We start from the raw sequence: 13634 nt of genomic DNA, 5'->3' as shown, positions 1-13634 counted from the left end.
CAAATACCGTATGGCGCTCCTTTCCTTCTGCGCCCTGCCGTGTGCCCGTATAGCGGTTTATGACCACATATGGGGTGTTTCTGTAAACTACAGAATCAGGGCCATAAATATTGTTTTGTTTGGCTGTTAACCTTTGCTTTCTAACTGGAAAACATTTATTAAAATGGAAAATCTGCCAAAAATGTGAAATTTTGAAATTGTATCTCTATTTTCCATTAATTCTTGTGGAACACCTAAAGGGTTAACAAAGTTTGCAAAATCAGTTTTGAATACCTTGAGGGGGTGTAGTTTATAGAATGGGGTAATTTTTGGGTGGTTTCTATTATGTAAGCCTCACAAAGTGACTTCCGACCTGAACTGGTCCCTAAAAATTGGGTTTTTGAAAATTTCTGAAAAACTTCAAGATTTGCTTCTAAACTTCTAAGCCTTGTAACATCCCCCAAAAATAAAATATCATTCCCAAAATGACCCAGACATGAAGTAGACATATGGGGAATGTAACGTAATAACTATTTTTGGAGGTATTACTATGTATTATAGAAGTAGAGAAATTGAAACTTGGAAATTTGCAATTTTTAAAACTTTTTGGGTAAATTTGGTATTTTTTATAAATAAAAATTTTTTTTTTTTACTTCATTTTACCAGTGTCATGAAGTACAATATGTGACTAAAAAACTATCTCAAAGTGGCCTGGATAAGTCAAAGCGTTTTAACCACTTCAACCCCGCTAGCTGAAACCCCCTTAATGACCAGACCACTTTTTACACTTCTGCACTGCACTACTGTCACCGTTTATCGCTCGGTCATGCAACTTACCACCCAAATGAATTTTACCTCCTTTTCTTCTCACTAATAGAGCTTTCATTTGGTGGTATTTCATTGCTGCTGACATTTTTACTTTTTTTGTTATTAATCGAAATTTAACGATTATTTTGCCCAAAAATTAAATTTTTCACTTTCAGTTGTAAAATTTTGCAAAAAAACGACATCCATATATACATTTTTCGCAAAATTTTTTGTTCTACATGTCTTTGATAAAAAAAAATGTTTGGGTAAAAAAAAAAAAATGGTTTGGGTAAAAGTTATAGCGTTTACAAAAATGTGAATTTCCACTTTTTGAAACGGCTCTGACTTTCTGAGCACCTGTCATGTTTCCTGAGGTTCTACATTGCCCAAACAGTACAAACACCCCCCAAATGACCCCATTTCAGAAAGTAGACACCCTAAGGTATTCGCTGATGGGCATAGTGAGTTCATAGAACTTTTTATTTTTTGTCACAAGTTAGCGGAAAATGATTTATTTTTTATTTTATTTTTTTCTTACAAAGTCTCATATTCCACTAACTTGTGACAAAAAATTAAAAATTCTAGGAACTCGCCATGCCCCTCACGGAATACCCTGAGGTGTCTTCTTTGCAAAATGGGGTCACTTGTGAGTTAGTTATACTGCCCTGGCATTCTAGGGGCCCATATGCGTGAGAAGTAGTTTGCAATCAAAATCTGTAAAAAATGACTGGTGAAATCCGAAAGGTGCTCTTTGGAATGTGTGCCCCTTTGCCCACCTAGGCTGCAAAAAAGTGTCACACATCTGGTATCTCCGTACTCAGGAGAAGTTGGGGAATTTGTTTTGGGGTGTCATTTTACATATACCCATGCTGGGTGAGATAAATATCTTGGTCAAATGCCAACTTTGTATAAAAAAATTGGAAAAGTTGTCTTTTGCCAAGATATTTCTCTCACCCAGCATGGGTATATGTAAAATGACACCCCAAAACACATTCCCCAACTTCTCCTGAGTACGGCGATACCAGATGTGTGACACTTTTTTGCAGCCTAGGTGGGCAAAGGGGCCCACATTCCAAAGAGCACCTTTCGAATTTCACCGGTCATTTTTTACAGATTTTGATTGCAAACTACTTCTCACGCATTTGGGCCCCTAGAATGCCAGGGCAGTATAACTACCCCACAAGTGACCCCATTTTGGAAAGAAGACACCCCAGGGTGTTCCGTGAGGGGCACGGCGATACCACATGTGACACTTTTCTGCAGCCTAGATGCGCAAAGCGGCCCAAATTCCTTTTAGGAGGGCATTTTTAGACATTTGGATCCCAGACTTCTTCTCACGCTTTCGGGCCCCTAAAATGCCAGGGGAGTATAAATACCCCACATGTGACCCCATTTTGGAAAGAAGACACCCCAAGGTATTCAATGAGGGGAATGGCGAGTTCATAGAATTTTTTTTTTGGGCACAAGTTAGCGGAAATTGTTTTTTTTTTTTGTATTTTCTCACAAAGTCTCCCTTTCCGCTAACTTGGGACAAAAATTTAAATCTTTCATGGACTCAATATGCCCCTCACGGAATACCTTGGGGTGTCTTCTTTCCGAAATGGGGTCACATGTGGGGTATTTATACTGCCCTGGCATTTTAGGGGCCCTAAAGCGTGAGAAGAAGTCTGGGTATAAGTCTGAATATAAATGTCTAAAAAATTTTACGCATTTGGATTCCGTGAGGGGTATGCTGAGTTCATGTGAGATTTTATTTTTTGACACAAGTTAGTGGAATATGAGACTTTTTTTTTTTTTTTTCTTACAATTTCCGCTAACTTGGGCCAAAAAAATGTCTGAATGGAGCCTTACAGGGGGGTGATCACCCATATAGACTCCCTGATCACCCCCCTGTCATTGATCACCCCCTGTAAAGCTCCATTCAGACGTCCGTATGATTTTTACGGATCCACGGATACATGGATCGGATCCGCAAAACACATACGGACATCTGAATGGAGCTTTACAGGGGGGTGATCAATGACAGGGGGTGATCAGGGAGTGTATATGAGTTGATCACCCCCCTGTAAGGCTCCATTCAGACGTCCGTATGTGTTTTGCGGATCCGATCCATGTATCCGTGGATCCGTAAAAATCATAAGGACCTCTGAATGGAGCCTTACAGGGGGGTGATTAATGACAGGGGGGTGATCAGGGAGTCTATATAGGGGCATGAGGGGTTCATAAGGGGTTAATAAGTGACGGGGGGGGGGGGGTAGTGTAGTGTAGTGTAGTGCTCGGTGCTACTTACAGAGCTGCCTGTGTCCTCTGGTGGTCGATCCAAACAAAAGGGACCACCAGGTAGCAGGTATGTCAGACGTTGTTATCAAAACAGCGTCTAATATACCTGTTAGGGGTTAAAAAAATCACATCTCCAGCCTGCCAGCGAACGATTGCCGCTGGCAGGCTGGAGATCCACTCGCTTACCTTCCGATACTGTGAACGCGTGCGCGCGTTCACAGGAAATCTCGGCTATCGCGAGATGATGCACGGATGCGTCCAGGAGGAATGAATCAACCACCTTCCGGACGCATCCGTGCGTTAGGCGGTCCGGAGGTGGTTAAAGTTATCAGCACTTAAAGTGACACTGGCCAGATTTGCAAAAAATGGCCAAGTCCTTAAGGTGAAATAGGGCTTAAGGGGTTAAAGCTGACCTACAGCTGTGAAGAAAAATGGCTGGGTTGTTATGGAAACCTGGTTTAAAACTGTGTGTATGTGGAGACTAAGGGCCTGTGAGCTTCTATTGGCTGATAAGGGTCATGTGACCAGGCTTCTATTGGCTAATGCATCTTTGGGAATATCTCAGGAACGGTACGTCCTAGAGAGCTAAAACCCGGTCTAAAACCTTCCCAGACACCTGATGTACCTGTGTGCCAAATTTAGCGATTGTAAATGCGACAGTGCGATTTCGTTTAGAGGACATACATACACACACACATACATACACACACGCATACATACACTCAGATATATATATTTACAGCAGATGTATGAGGAGAGGTTAGACAGTAGGATGAAGGTAGGGTGGTAGACAGAGATGAGGAGGAGATGTAGGGGGTGCAGCACTGTGGAGAGTACAGGTAGGGTGGTAGACAGAGATGAGGAGGAGATGTAGGGGGTGCAGCACTGTGGAGAGCACAGGTAGGTGTCACGGACCTACCGAGACATACGGACGTGACAGTGAGTGGCAGGAGATCTTTGAGACTGGCAACATGTGGTTTGGTTTGACATGTTTACTTTGTGGATCAATAGGCGTCTGTGTTATTTCTGGTACTGGCCACACCCTTAACCTCCAGGTGTTGCTATTGTGGTCATTTAACTTTCCCATTTATAGTTGTCTCTCCCATAATGCTGTGCAGTTTATAGCTTCAGTTGGACCTCTGGGTAGCTGGTGTTTGGATCTCGGCTGAAATCCTGGTGCTGCTGTAGCTTCTTGGAAGTTAAAGAGGACCTTTCATCAGAAAAAAGTATCTAAACTGACTATACCGACGTGTAGAGCGGCGCCCAGGGATCCCCCTGCACTTACTGTTATCCCCGGGCGCCGCTCCGTTCTCCGGTTATAGCCTCCGGTATGTTCCTAGTTAGGCTCCACCCAGGGGAACCTGCTGCGGTCTCCTTCTCCTATGCTGTAGCGCTGGCCAATCGCAGCGCTCCGCTCATAGCCTGGCTATAACCGGAGAACGGAGCGGCGCCCGGGGATAACAGTAAGTGCAGGGGGATCCCTGGGCGCCACTCTACATGTCGGTATAGTCAGTTTAGATACTTTTTCCTGGTGAAAGGTCCTCTTTAAGTGTTTCCTTTCCCTTTTGTACTTTATTTTGACTTTTCTGTGTTGCATTTCTTTGTTGTTTTGTATTAGGCCTCAGGGAGACTCCTGTTCATCCTTCATTTTGGAGGAACAGGATGTCTCATTCCTGTGATTAGTACCAGGGTCATTTAGGGTTAGATAGGACTTTAGGTATTCCTGTGTATGAACTCACCTACTTTTGGGGTCTGTTCATGGGGTCTGTTCATACTGGTAGTCAGTCACGGCTTTGGTTAGGGTTTTCCCTAGGAGGTGTCCATCTTCCTTCCCTAGTTCTCAGGCCTCATTTCCTTTTACCTTTCCCTCCTATGCTCTGTGTGGTGTTTTCCTTCCACATTAGAGCGTGACAAAACCACCAAAACCGTTTTTTGTTTTTTTTACCTGCTTGTGTGCAGCCATGGATCCTTTCGCCTCACTGGCCGGACAGATACAAGGGCTCAATCTCCGCACGACGTCTTGCAGATGCAGACACCACAGCCTATCTGGAGCCTAAAGTTGCCCTCCCGGACAGATTTTCTGGGGGACGTGATAGTTTTATTTTTTTAGGGAGATGTACAAACTGTATTTTAGGCAAGTCGGTGTGGTTATTTCCTTGCTTAAGGGGGATGCGCACTCATGGGCTTTTTCTCTGCCGACCAGATCGCAGTCTCTCCAGTCGGTGGATGAATTTTTCAAAGTCTTATCTATGATGACCCAGATCGGACATTCCTGGCCAAAACCAAGCTGCGCGGCCTTCGCCAGGGTGATCGTTCCGCTGAGATTTATTGCTCTGAGTTTAGGAGGTGGTCTACGAATACGGAGTGGAACGATCCTGCTCTCCGTAGCCAGTTTTGTCAGGGGTTATCAGAGCGGCTGAAGGACGCTTTGGCCTTTCATGAAACCTTAGTGTCTCTGGAAGCTGCTATGTCTCTTGCTATAAGCATTGATAGACGCCTGAGAGAGATCTAGGGCCCCCACTCTCAGGACGTTCTGTTACATGATGTATCGTCCTCCTCTGATACTGTGGGTGAAGATACTCCTGGGTTTATGTCTGGGGACGAACCCATGCAATTAGGGGGAGCTACTCCTGGATCCGCTTTAAGGCATACTGGTAATAGGAAGGGAGTGTGTTTTTTCTGTGGAATGGAGTGTCATTTTATCGGAGTATGTCCATACATTCAGCGTAAAAAAGGGGGACATCTAATTCCCATCTGACTCTTGGAGGGGTGAGAAGAGTCAGAAAATGTGCATTTGTTTTTGACTGGTAGTACCCAATTTCTCCTGACTGCTGAGGTGGCGCTAGAGTCAAAAACTGTGGGGATTGAGGTGTTTATTGACAGCGGGCCGGGGTGAACCTGATTGATGCTCAGTTCGTCCGTATGCACGGGTTGTCACCGAGTGCATTAGAGAAAAACATTTCCATTTTTGCTATTGAAAGTGTTTATCTCAGATGGTGCATGACATCCGATTAAGGCCTCATGCACATGGCCATTGTTTTGTTCCACTTCCGAGCCACAGTTTTTGCGGCTCGGATGCGGACCCATTCACTTCAATGGGGCTGCAAAAGATGCAGACAGCACTCCTTGTGCTGTCTGCATCCATTGCTCCGTTCCGTGGCCCCACAATTGTTTTTTAATCTGTTCTATTCTTTTCCGTTTTGCGGACAAGAATAGGCAGTTAGTCAATGGCTGTTCGTGCTGTTCCGCAAATTGCGGAAAGCACACGGATGCCATCCGTGTTTTGCGGACCGCAAAACACACAAAGGTCATATGCATGTAGCCTAAGAGTGGGTGACTGTCATCAGGAATTAATCTTGTGTTTTGTGTTGGAGGGTCTCCCTGCTCCGGTGGTTCTGGGTTTACCATGGTTAAGCAAACACAATCCAACCATCGATCGGCGAGACGGACTCTGGATTGGGGTGATTATTGCACTGACAATTGTCTGAATACGTCTTTTTCTGTTTTAACCACTAAGACATTACCCTCTTACATGTTTTCGGAGAGTGGGTGTCAGGATTTACCTCCACATCGGGAATATGATTGTCCTTATTCCCGGACCTAAGTTGCCCAATTCTAGGTTGTATAACCTTTCTGGACCTGAAAGAACGGCCATGAGAGAGTATATTACCGAGAGTTTGGCTAAAGGACACATAAGACCTTCCAAGTCTCCAGTGGCTGCAGGGTTTTTCTTTGTTAAAAAAAGGACGGAGGCCTTCAACCATGTCTGGATTTCCGTGAACTCAATCGGATTACTGCCCGTGATCCTTACCCTCTTCCTTTGATTCCCGATTTGTTTAACCAGATTGTTGATGCCAAGGTGTTCTCCAAGTTGGACTTAAGGGGGGCTATAATCTAGTCAGGATCAAGGAAGGGGATGAATGGAAGACGGCTTTCAATACCCCTGAGGGGCACTTTGAGAACCTGGTCATGTCTTTCGGGTTGACCAATGCCCCTGCGGTTTTCCAGCAAAATGTGAATGACATTTTTCATCTCCTTGTGGGGAGGTTTGTAGTTGTGTATTTGGATGACATTCTAATTACTCTCCAGACTAGGGCTGAAACAGTTCATCGATTTAAAGGGAACCTGTCACCAGGATTTTGGGTATAGAGCTGAGGACATGGGCTGCTAGATGGCTGCTAGCACATCCACAATACCCAGTCCCCATAGCTCTGTGTGCTTTTATTGTGCAAAAAAAAACCCGATTTGATACATATGCAAATTAACCTGAAATGAGTCCTGTAGGTGAGATGAGTCAGGGACAGGACTCATCTCAGGTTAATTTGCATATGTATCAAATCGTTTTTTTTACACAATAAAAGCACACAGAGCTATGGGGACTGGGTATTGCGGATGTGCAGGCGGCCATCTAACAATGTGCCCACCACAGCCGGGTTTAGGGCAGGTAAGTATATATGACTTTTCTGTTTCAGTAGGCCGACTGCAAGCACTTCCTAAAAAAATAGTAAGCAGTGGTGCAGCAGGGAGTCGTCGGCCCCCTGCCATCGGTAGTAGAGCACAGGTAGGCGAGATACAATGACGTAATCACGTCTGCTTTGCTGAGCCCAGACTGGAGCAGACGTGCTCCGCTCTGTTCATTGGGGGAACATTGGGTGGGTGAGTATTCAAACTGGAGGCAGTAAGGGGCATCACCATTACAGTCAATGGGCTTCCAGCTATGACAGATGGAGCCGGTGTACTCCGCCAGTCTGATCTTCCACCGGAACAAACTGCTTCACAACATAGCCTTAGATACACATTCTGGCAGAAGAACAGCCTGCAGGAGTATACAGTATTGGGCATAGCCGGATACAGCCAGCTATATGCTCTAATTGACTATAATGTGGTCCAGGCCATCTGGCCATGTTCTGGCATACATGCTGCGTATCAGCCAAAGCTTTTTCTTTTTGTCCGGCCAAAACCCAGCCTGAATGCTGTAACAAGGCCGGACCCCATTACAGCCAATCGCTGCAGCAGCCTCCAGCTACACCCGATACGGCACATTCCGGCTGTTCTTCTGACACAATGTATATTGCTGCTGTGACAGAAGCCTTATGTGTGCCATTATCTGCTATACCACTGCAAGAAATGCAAATATTGTTTTTATAAAGCAAAACGGTTTTTCTTATTAGAGTACTCAATTAATCGTAAAAATAATCGATAGAATACTCGATTACTAAAATAATCATTTGCTGCAGCCCTACTCCAGACGCGGCCACTCATCAGGATCACGTTGGACAGGTGTTACAGATCCTAAGAAATAATAAACTGTACTCAAAATTAGAGAAATGTGTTTTTGCGGCACACAAGGTGCAGTTTTTAGGCTACCTGTTGTCACCTTCGGGTTTTCGAATGGATCCAGAGAAAGTCCGTGCTGTATTGGACTGGGATCGACCCGAAAACCTGAAGGCTCTTATGTGCTTTTTGAGATTCACCAATTATTACCGAAAATGTATTAAGTACTATTCGACAATAGTAAAACCCTTAACGGACATGACTAAGAAAGGGACGGATGTCTCAGTGTGGTCTGATTTGGCGTTGCGAGCCTTTTCTGCGGTTCAGGAATGCTTCTCTTCCGCCCCTATATTGGTGCCGCCGGATGTATCACAACCTTTCATTGTGGAAGTGGACGCATCCGAGGTGGGGCTAGGAGCAGTCTTATCGCAGGGCCCGTCACCTGGTAAATGGCGCCCATGTGCATTTTTCTCTAAAAAACTCTTTGCCGCAGAGAGAAATTATGATGTGGGTAACAGAGAGTTACTGGCCATTAAGTTGGCTTTTGAGGAATGGCGTCATTGGTTGGAAGGGGCGATTCATCCGATCATGGTGTTCACAGATCACAAAAATCTGGCTTATCTGGAGTCGGTAAACGACTGAACCCGAGGCAGGCCAGATGGTCTTTGTTTTTCACCAGATTTAATTTCACTGTCGACTATCGTCCTGGGATTAAGAACTTCAAGGCAGATTCCTTATCAAGTAGTTTTCCTGGAGGTGGTGATTTAGAAAATCCGAGTTCGATACTGTTGGAGTGGTGGTGATATCCGCCCTCTACCCTGACCTAGAGGTGAAGGTGTTAGAGGCCCTGGGAGACGCATCGGATTATTTTCCCTCTGGGAAACTGTTTGTGCCATCGGAATTAGATCATAAGGTGTTTCAGGAACATCACTGTACGGTTTTTACAGGACACCCTGGGAGTAGATCCACTGCCGACCTTATCTCTCGTAGACTGGTGGCCGGGGTTGTGTAAGCGTGTTGAGTATTATGTGTCGGCCTGTAGCGTCTGTGCGCGTGCTAAGGTGACACATATTCGGCCTTCCGGATCTTTACTTCCGTTGCCCATCCCGTCCGGACCATGGACTCACTTATCTATGGATTTTATTACTGATCTACCTAATTCATCAGGAAAGACAGTTATTCTGGTGGTAGTTGATCGCTTTAGTAAAATGGTGCAGGTTATAGGGTTCCCAGACCTACCTAATGCTAAAACATTTGCACAAAATGTTTGTCGACAACATTGTAAAACTCCATGGCATTCCCTCTAACGTGGTCTCGGATCATGGGACTCAGTTGGATTCTGGAAGGCGTACTTGAGATGGTTTTTTCTCTGAGAACCAGGAGAAATGGTCCTCGTTTTTATCTTTGGCAGAGTTTGCCATAAATAATCGTAGTCAGGAGTCCACTGGGAAGTCGCCGTTTTTTGGGGCTTATGGGTTTTCATCCGCAGTTTGGCACATTTTCTGGTACATATATTTCTGGTATTCCTGAGAAGGAACGCTTTTCGTCATCATTGTCATCTATATGGCGGAAAAATCTAAATAACTTGATGAATATGAGCAATAAGTATAAACGTGTGGCTGACAGGAAATGTATGAAAGGTCCGGACCTGAGAGTGGGTGATTCTGTGTGGCTGTCCACTAGAAACATTAAGTTGAAGCTGAAGGTACCTTCTTGGAAGTTAAGTCCAAAGTTTATTGGTCCATATAAGATCACCGCCATTATTAACCCCTTCACGACTGCAATATGTTTATATACGTGATATTTGCACATGCCCCGTGCAGTTATCACGTATATAAACGTTCTGGCAGCTCTTTAATCCAAGTGCTGCAAAGCGCTTGGATTAAAGCTTCTGCCCCTGCACTGCTGCTGTCACGAACAGCATATAGTGCAGTAATGCCGGCAAGGGACCAATCAGAGTGGCCCCTTGCCGGCAATCGATCCGATTGGTTAGTCTGTGCAGACTAACCAATCGGATTGCGGCAGTGTTAAAATGCCGGTTTCAGGCTCTGATCTGCGCTCTGCAGATCAGAGCCTGAAATCAGTGTCTCTGTGCGCCAAGCCCCCCTTGTGTCCGCCTGCCGCTCATCTCCTGCTCCTGCGCTCATCTCCTGCCCTGATGCGGTCCTCCGTCCCCTCCCCGCCCCATTCATTCTCCCCGCCCCTGCTGGCCGTACATCCCACCCGCCACCCCCCCCCCCCTTTCCAGCCCCACTGGATCTTCATGATCCAAGAGGGACTTGATAAAAAAAATAAAGTGAAAAAAATTAAAATGAAAAATAAAAAAATTTATATAAATGTAAATTAAAAAAAGAAATTGCCTTTTCCTATAAAAAAAAATGAAAAAATAAAATACACATATTAGGTATCACCGCGTCCGTAATGACCGTCTCTATAAATATATCACATGATAGACCCTGTCCGATAAACACCATAAAAAAAAAGCTATTTTTGTCACTTTACATCACAAAAAGTGCAACAGCGAGCGATCAAAAAGGCTTATGACCCCCAAAATAGTACCAATCAAACAGTCACCTCATCCCGCAAAATATGATACCCTATTTAAGACAATCGCCCAAAAAATAAAAAAACTATGGCTCTCAGACTATGGAGACACCAAAACATCATTTCTTTGGCTTCAGAAATGCTATTATTGTGTAAAACTTAAATAAATAAGAAAAAGTATACATATTAGGTATTTCCACGTCCGTAACGATCTGCTATATAAAACTATCACATGACCTAACACCTCAGATGAACGCTGTAAAAATAAATAACTGAAAACTGTTCCAAAACAGCCAATTTTTGGGTCACCTTGCCCCATAAAGTGTAATAATGAATGATCAATAAATCCTATGTACCCAAAAATGGTACCAATAAAAACCTCAACACTTTCTGTAAAAAATTAGCCCATATGGCTTTCAGAAAACCAATCCAGCAAAATCTGCCTTCCAAAAACCGTTTGGCATTCCTTTCCTTCTGCGCCCTGCCGTGTGCCCGTACAGCAGTTTACAACCACATGTGGGTTGTTTCTGTAAACTGCGGAATCAGGGTAATAAATATTGAGTTTTGTTTGGCTGTTAACCCTCAATGTGTTAAAGAAAAGAATTTAATCAAATGGAAAATCTGCCAAAAAAAGTGAAATTTAGAAATGTCATCTCCATTTTCCTTTAATTCTTGTGGAACACCTAATGGGTTAACAAAGTTTGTAAAATCAGTTTTGAGTAACTTGAGGGGTGTAGTTTCTACAATGGGGTCATTTATGGGAGTATCCACTATGTAAGCCTCACAAAGTGACTTCAGACCTGAACTGGTCCTTAAAAAGTGGGTTTTGGAAATTTTCTTAAAAATTGTAAGAATTGCTTCTAAACTTCTAAGCCTTCTAACGTCCTAAAAAAATAAAATGACATTTCCAAAATGATGCCAACATAAAGTAGACATATGGGGAATGTTACGTAATAAATATTTTATTAGGTATCACTTTCCAAATTGTGGGTACATTTTGGATTTTTTCATAAATAAAGGTGAAATATATTGACTCAAATATATGACTGTCATGAAGTACAATGTGTCACGAGAAAACAATCTCAGAATGGCTCGGATAAGTAAGTGTTCCAAAGCTATTACCACATAAAGTGACGCATGTCAGATTTGTACATTTTGACCTGGACAAGGGGGCATCAATGACCCTTCGTCATGAAAGGGTTAATCCTGTAGCTTTTCGTCTTGAACTTTCTCTGGTTCTGGAAATACATAATGTGTTTCATAAATCTTTGTTGAAGAGATATGTTGAACCTTTGGAACCGTTTTCCTTGCCACCCACTCCTGTCATGTGGATGGTAGTTTGGAATTTCAGATCGCCAAGATAATTGACTCCCAGGTTCTCCATAGATCTTTTCAGTATCTTGTTCACTGGAAGGGTTAGGGACCTGAGGAGAGGATGTGGGTACCGGCATCTGACGTGCCGGTACCCACAGGTTTCACCCAGTCAAGGTTGATCCTGGGTGCCCGGAGGTCACCCGTAGAAGCTGGGTCCTGTCACGGACGTACCGAGACATACGGACATCCCGAGGACAATGAGTGGCAGGAGATCTTTGAGACTTGCAACACTTGGTTTGAATTGACAGCTTTACCTTGTGGATCAATAGGCGTCTGTGTTATTTCTGGTACTGGCCACACCCTTAACCTCCAGGTGTTGCTATTGTGGTCATTTATCTTTCCCTATTTATAGTTACTTTTCCCACAATGCTGTGTGGTTTATAGCTTCAGTTAGACCTGTGGATAGCTGGTGTTTGGCTCTCGGCTGAGTTACTGGTCCTGCCATAGCTTCTTAGAAGTCCTCCAGTCACTGTCTGTCCTCTGTAACCTCATGTCCTCCAGTGACTGTCTGTCCTCTGTAACCTCATGTCCTCCAGTGACTGTCTGTCCTCTGTAACATCATGTCCTCCAGTGACTGTCTGTCCTCTGTAACATCATGTCCTCCAGAGACTGTCTGTCCCGTGTAACATCATGTCCTCCAGTGACTGTCTGTCCTCTGTAACATCATGTCCTCCAGTGACTGTCTGTCCTCTGTAACCTTATGTCTTCCAGTGACTGTCTGTCCTCTGTAACATCATGTTCTCCAGTGACTGTCTGTCCTCTGTAACATCATGTCCTCCAGTGACTGTCTGTCCTCTGTAACATCATGTCCTCCAGTGACTGTCTGTCCTCTGTAACCTCATGTCCTCCAGAGACTGTCTGTCCTCTGTAACCTCATGTCCTCCAGAGACTGTCTGTCCCGTGTAACATCATGTCCTCCAGTGACTGTCTGTCCTCTGTAACCTCATGTCCTCCAGTGACTGTCTGTCCTCTGTAACCTCATGTCCTCCAGTGACTGTCTGTCCTCTGTAACCTCATGTCCTCCAGTGACTGTCTGTCCTCTGTAACCTCATGTCCTCCAGTGACTGTCTGTCCTCTGTAACATCATGTCCTCCAGTGACTGTCTGTCCTCTGTAACATCATGTCCTCCAGTGACTGTCTGTCCTCTGTAACCTCATGTCCTCCAGAGACTGTCTGTCCTCTGTAACCTCATGTCCTCCAGAGACTGTCTGTCCCGTGTAACATCATGTCCTCCAGTGACTGTCTGTCCTCTGTAACCTCATGTCCTCCAGTGACTGTCTGTCCTCTGTAACCTCATGTCCTCCAGTGACTGTCTGTCCTCTGTAACATCATGTCCTCCAGTGACTGTCTGTCCTCTGTAACATCATGTCCTCCAG

Source organism: Bufo gargarizans, unplaced genomic scaffold, assembly GCF_014858855.1.
Source record: "Bufo gargarizans isolate SCDJY-AF-19 unplaced genomic scaffold, ASM1485885v1 original_scaffold_1067_pilon, whole genome shotgun sequence".
Taxonomy (NCBI): domain Eukaryota; kingdom Metazoa; phylum Chordata; class Amphibia; order Anura; family Bufonidae; genus Bufo; species Bufo gargarizans.
Note: the sequence above shows the minus strand (reverse complement) of the source record.